Raw genomic sequence first — 5,916 nt, forward strand, 5'->3', positions numbered from 1 at the left:
CCCTAGAGAGGATCTCCATGCTAAATTCAGGGTAGAAACTATAACAACTATAGTGATTTACTGAGTACATTTAATACTCATTTGGTTTGCAAGAGCTATGGGATCGCCTGGAGGGATAGAGGATGAATATTTATTTGAATCTAATCATAGCAAAAAAAAAAATCTGAATTTACAGTTATTTCAGCATGTGAAATAGGACAAAATTTTCATAACTCTTTCAGGAATTCATTAGGTTACAGTTTGTATACATATTCGTAATCTACCCTGGTAATGTTGTTGTTGCTGTGTTTGTCATTCATTTCTGAAGAAGACCATGACATCAGGGAAATGATGACATGACTTGCAATAGACTTTGATTTTAAGTGAGGGAGGGTTGTGAAAGATCATCAGCATCACTTTTACTAAAGAGTCATCTGGATCTAGTGGCCAGATATACATTAGAATGACAAGAGATGACCCAGGATGCAATGGGATGCAATAGGATGCAACCCTAGCCCTTTTAGACAAAGTCCTTTTCATAGTGAGGTAATGTCCATTCAATGAATAGGTCTCTTTAAGAAATGAGTCATGGGATGGCCCCTTTAAGTATAAAAGAGAAAAAAAAAAACATCAAGCTGGGATGGGAAGACCCTCAGAGTTGCTCTTCCAGAGAGAAACAGCTGCCATTGACATTTACTCTAAGCGAGGAGGGCCCAAAATATGGCCATTAAGTGGAGCTTGGGCAGGGACCTATTGTGGTCCAAATGCTTTTAAATGATGTAGACCACTGTTCTTTTGTGAAGAACTTCATTAATTGCTGATTGGACATTTAATATATTTTTATGTGTTATGGCTATATTGATTTGAGGTACATGTATTCAAAGGGGAACACTGATGATAACTGAAGTTTTTCATTACTGAGAGAGTCTGTACAAAGTTTTAGTCCTTATGAGTACCTCAGTTTATAGTCTATAAAAACAGCTCTAAAAATTTGAACTTGTTTCAACTTACTTGTTTTTCCACATTAGATAGTATCTTTACATAAGGTTCAACCAACCCATTAATTCAGTAAGTTATAGCAAAAAGGTAGTCAATTTTATCTGACTTAGACAAATGAGTTAGGCAATATATAGATACAAACTCTTTTTATTCTCCATAGATGCTATATTCATTTTTGACTCAGTGTTCCCTGATGCTGTTCTTATACCTAGAATGCCCTCCTCTTTACAACAGGCTTTACAAATTATATGCATCTTAAAGGTTCATTGTAAGTCCTGCCTTCTCAACATAACCTTTCCTAATAACACCAGTCCATGGCAATGCTACATTATTCTAAACCTTCCCTTATATCTAAAAATCCTACATGGCTCCATTGCTTCAATGATGCTTAACATTAAAAGACCATTCAGGTAACTTGTTTTTCATCCTTTGATGGCTTATAATAAGTAGAAAGCTGTAAACATTTAATTTAACTACAACTGCTGCCTTTTTTAATACTTAAAACTAATTTTGAGCATTTTATGACTTTCTTAGATCTTATCCAGCTTCTAAGTCCTCCAGTTTTCCTTGCTTTCCTTGCTACTTCTTCAACAAAACACTTCATCTTCCTACTCCATTCATTTTAACTGGCTATCTCCATGATGCCTGGAATTCTCTTGCTCCTCATTTCCACTTCCTGGTCCCCAGCTTCCTTCCAGGCCCAGATAAAATTTCACCTTCTACTAGAAGCCTTTCCCAATCCCTCCTAATGCTAGTTTTTCCCTAAATCTCCAGTTTATACTTTAGATTTCTTGTCTATAGATAGTTGTTTGCATGTTCTCTCCCCCATTAGTCTGAGCTCCCTGACAACAGGAACTGGTTTTTTTGCCTTTCTTTGTAAACCAAGGACTTATCCCAGTGCCTAACATATAGTAGGAACTTAATAATGCTTGTTGACTGAATAACTGAGTTCTCTTTCCTGTCAGTTATCTGGCTTTTCTTTTATCTGAATACTTTATTGTATTCTTGCCAGTGTACAAAACAGAAATGGATGAAAATTCGGAGAGGTAGATGAGAAAGTCTGACACAAGTTGAAATTTGCATGATTAACTTGGCACATTGTCACACACATATAGATTAAACTTTTGTACAGGCTTCAGAATTCTCTCTCCTTTGAATAGTCACAATTCACATCACATCACAGAACATCACGTCACGTCACAGATCCACATATGAAGATGGATTCGGAGATCCTTCCCATGTAGCTTAAGATCATCTTGCTACAGGAATGAACAGACTTTCTGGGGCCAGAAAGGATTAGTATTGGAAGATACCCCAGTCGTCAGGGGATCATTTTGGGCATTTTGCAGGCAAAATTGTTTCAGATCAGCAGCAGCTTGAGAAGCCTTCACGCGGTGGAGCCTGATCTCAAGCCGGAGCTGCTGCACCACCTTCCTCATGGCAACGACGCTGGAGCTGCTGGACATGGCGCAAGGAGCCAGGGTCCGCTGTCGGTGGTCGGTGGTGGGTGGTGGGCTGTGGGTGGTCGGGCAGACATCCGCTCGCTCCCTGGCTCTCTGGGTCTGGCCAGTTATCTGACTTTTTATTTACTGATATGCTTGTATAGAGCTGAATGTTTAAGTTAACTCATTAAACTAGCTTGACAAATCTAACCTTTCCACAAAGTTCAGCTGCCACAGTCACCTATGGAGATGACAGGTAAGCATTTTCCCCTCACTGGCAAAAATTGTTCCATCTGAGAATAACTAGAAGTTATTCCTCCGTCCTTGAATTTCTCATGCTAGTCCATTTGACCTCTTTTCCTGTACTTGATCATATTCTAATATATTATAGGTTTTCATACATGTATTTTCCTCTATTGATCATTGAGGTTGTCTTATTTTATTTTTTATCTTTATTGCTTAACAATGTGCCTTATATGTGCTTGATAAACATATTGAATGTAGTTGAATTTATATAAAATCATTGCAGTTTTCATAATTTGAATAAGTAAATACTTACTATACAGCAAATGATCAGTCTTTTGTTTTTCATTCATTAGATCCTGGGTTCTTTCAACCACCAACACTTCTAGGTGTTTACTATACTTTTCCATCTAAGCATCATAAAGAGAAATTGTTAGAAAGAATCACTTTGCTCTCTCTATAGAATTACTGGATTTGTTGAAAGACTCCTAAATTAATAGTTGCCTGTAAACAGAGGAGTTTCCTTCCTTAATGGAACCTCACCTTTGGAATCGTCATCTGTTTAAGATTCAATATAATGCATGCCTATTGAGAACTCTTAGTTTAATTCATAGTGGGTAGATTGCCAAGTCATTCTTTAAAACATCAGATAAATTCTTGACATAGTGATACCTATATACTGCATTATATAAGCTCATATTTTAACAATTTTAAAAGTCTGCTTTTAATGTGAACTAAGCATTTTCCAAACTCACCAAAGTCATCATCATGTCCACTGGACTATCTTTGTTGCAATTCATTTTGTACAGAAACTTCTTGATTTGTTCAAATGTTGGTCTTTGGGATGGGTTATTTTTCCTACACTTTCTGATTAGCTGCATTGATTAGAAAGAACAGGCAAACATAATTGAATGTCATTCTAGATAGAAAAGGGGTAGCTAAGTGGTGAAGTGGATAGAGTGCAGGCCCAGGAGTCAGTAGGACCTGAGTTCAAATGTGACCTCAGACACTACCTTTGTGAACCTGAGCAAATCACTTAACACCTATTTGCCTCAGTCTTCATTTGTAAAATGATCTGGAGAAGGAAATGGCAAACCACTCCAGTATCTTTGCCAAGAAAACCCCAAATCACACAGAGGTGGCATACTGAAATGAGTCAATTACAACAAAAATGTATATTATGTCATAATCCTCAACTGCATTCTAAACTACAAATATTACAATGAAATATTCATATGGTAAGAAATGATAAATATGAAAATGTGATAGAAATGTGGATTTGATGTAGAATGAATTAAACAGAACCAGGATAATAACATACACAATGATTACAATAATGCAAGAAAAGGCAGCAATAACAAATAATAATTAAGTTTGGCTGCAGAGAAAAATTGAGAAGATATGCTTCCTTCCTTTGTAGAAGTGGGAGACTATACTTGTGAAAAATTGCACATATATAACTTTGTTTATGTTGTTTATCTGCTCTTTCTCCCCTCTTCTTTATTCTTTGTTACAATGGATGACTGATAAAGTAGTAGAGAAGGAAGGGATACATTTAGAAATGAAGTAGTTAAGAATAAAATATGTAAGTAGAAACTAAAATTAATAAAAATCAATATTACAAGGGGAATTGCATGAGGTTAAGGAACAAGTCAGTTAGATTTTGTGGTTCCCACAGCATCTACCACAAATGTTGTTAGAATTTAAGAACTGAATCACTGAATTTAACCTTAAAATATAAAAGCTGGAATAGACTTTTAGGACTGTCTTGTCCGTATTCCAAGTTTCCAGATGAGGAACTTCACCAAAGAGGTTATGTAAGGGAAAACATCCTAATAATTAGGGCTACCTAAGATATGTTGACCACTAATAAATCAATCAATATATAAGTATTTACAATATACATACTACATGTCAGGCACTGTGATGGGTGCTGGACACAAAACTAATAATAAAAATAATAGTTAACATGTGTATAGTGCTCAGTATGTGCTAGAATTATTCTCTCATTTAATCCTGATCATTTTGAACTCTTCTTGACCTCACGGACCACAGCACAACAGGTTTTTTGATCTCCCAAAGTCTTTCTAAGCTCATGTTCATTGCTTCTGTGACACTATCCATCTATCTCATTCTCTGTCATTCCCTTCTCCTGTTGCTTTCAATCTTTCCCAACATCAGGGTCTTTTCCAAAGAGTTCTATTTTCTTATAATGTGATGAAAGCATTTAAACTTGATCTTCAGTATTTGCCCTTCCAACAAGTTGTCTGAATTAATTTCTTTATGTATTGACTGATTTGGTCTCCTTGCTGTCCAAGGAACTCTCAAAAACTCTTCTCCAGCACTACAATTCAAACGTGTCTATTAGCAGCACTCAGGTTTCCTTATAGTACAACTCTCACTGCCATATGCTACTACTGGAAAAAAAAAAAACAAAAAAACATAACTTTAACTATGTGGACCTTTGCGGGCAAGCTGATGTCTCAGTTTTTTAGTATGCTGTCCAGATTTGCCATAGCTTTCCTTTAAGGAGCAAGCATATCTTTTAATTTCACGACTGCAGCCATTGTCTGTAGTGATCTTTGAACTCAAGAATATAAATTTTGACACCGCTTCCATTTTTTTATCCTTCTATTTGCCAAGAAGTGACAAGTTGCCATAATCTTAGTTTTTCTTTTTTTATGTTTAGCTTCAAACCAACTTTTACACTCAACTCTTTCCTTCTTTAAGAGATTTCTTAATTCTTTCTCACATTGTGTCAACAGAGTGGTATCATCTGCATGTCTGAAATTTTTGCTATTTCTCCCAGCAACCTTAATTCCCTGTTTTTGATTCATCCAGTCTGGCATTTCACATGATGTACTCTGCATATAAGTTAAATAAACAAGGTGAAAATATATAGCACTTATCACCAATCAGTTGCTCCATATTTGGTTCTTACTGTTGCTTTTTGACCTGCATACAGGTTCCTCAGGAGACAAATAAGATGATTTAGTACTTCCCTATTTTTGAGGACTTGCCACATTTTGCTGTGATCCACACAGTCAGACTTTAGTGTAGTTGGTGAAACAGTAGATGAGTTGCTTTTTTTTTCTTTCTTAGAATTCTCTTGCTTTCTCTATAATGCAGTGAATATCAGCAAATGTCAGTAGTTCCTCTGCCTCTTAAAAAACCAGTCAGCACTTCTAGGAGTTCTTGGTTCACATATTGCTGAATGAAGCCTAGTGTGGTAAATCTTATGCATAACCTTGCT

The 5,916-nt window shown here is 36.2% G+C and overlaps 1 pseudogene; it reads right to left on the reverse strand.

The window, feature by feature from the left end:
• Nucleotides 1-1,968: 1,968 nt before the first annotated feature.
• On the reverse strand, nucleotides 1,969-2,487 carry LOC138163378 (guanine nucleotide-binding protein G(I)/G(S)/G(O) subunit gamma-5 pseudogene; annotated as a pseudogene).
• Nucleotides 2,488-5,916: the final 3,429 nt, after the last annotated feature.

The sequence above is a fragment of the Petaurus breviceps genome, unplaced genomic scaffold (genome assembly GCF_028583685.1).
Source record: "Petaurus breviceps papuanus isolate PSGF00001 unplaced genomic scaffold, PetGlider_PUasm1.0 125, whole genome shotgun sequence".
Taxonomy (NCBI): domain Eukaryota; kingdom Metazoa; phylum Chordata; class Mammalia; order Diprotodontia; family Petauridae; genus Petaurus; species Petaurus breviceps.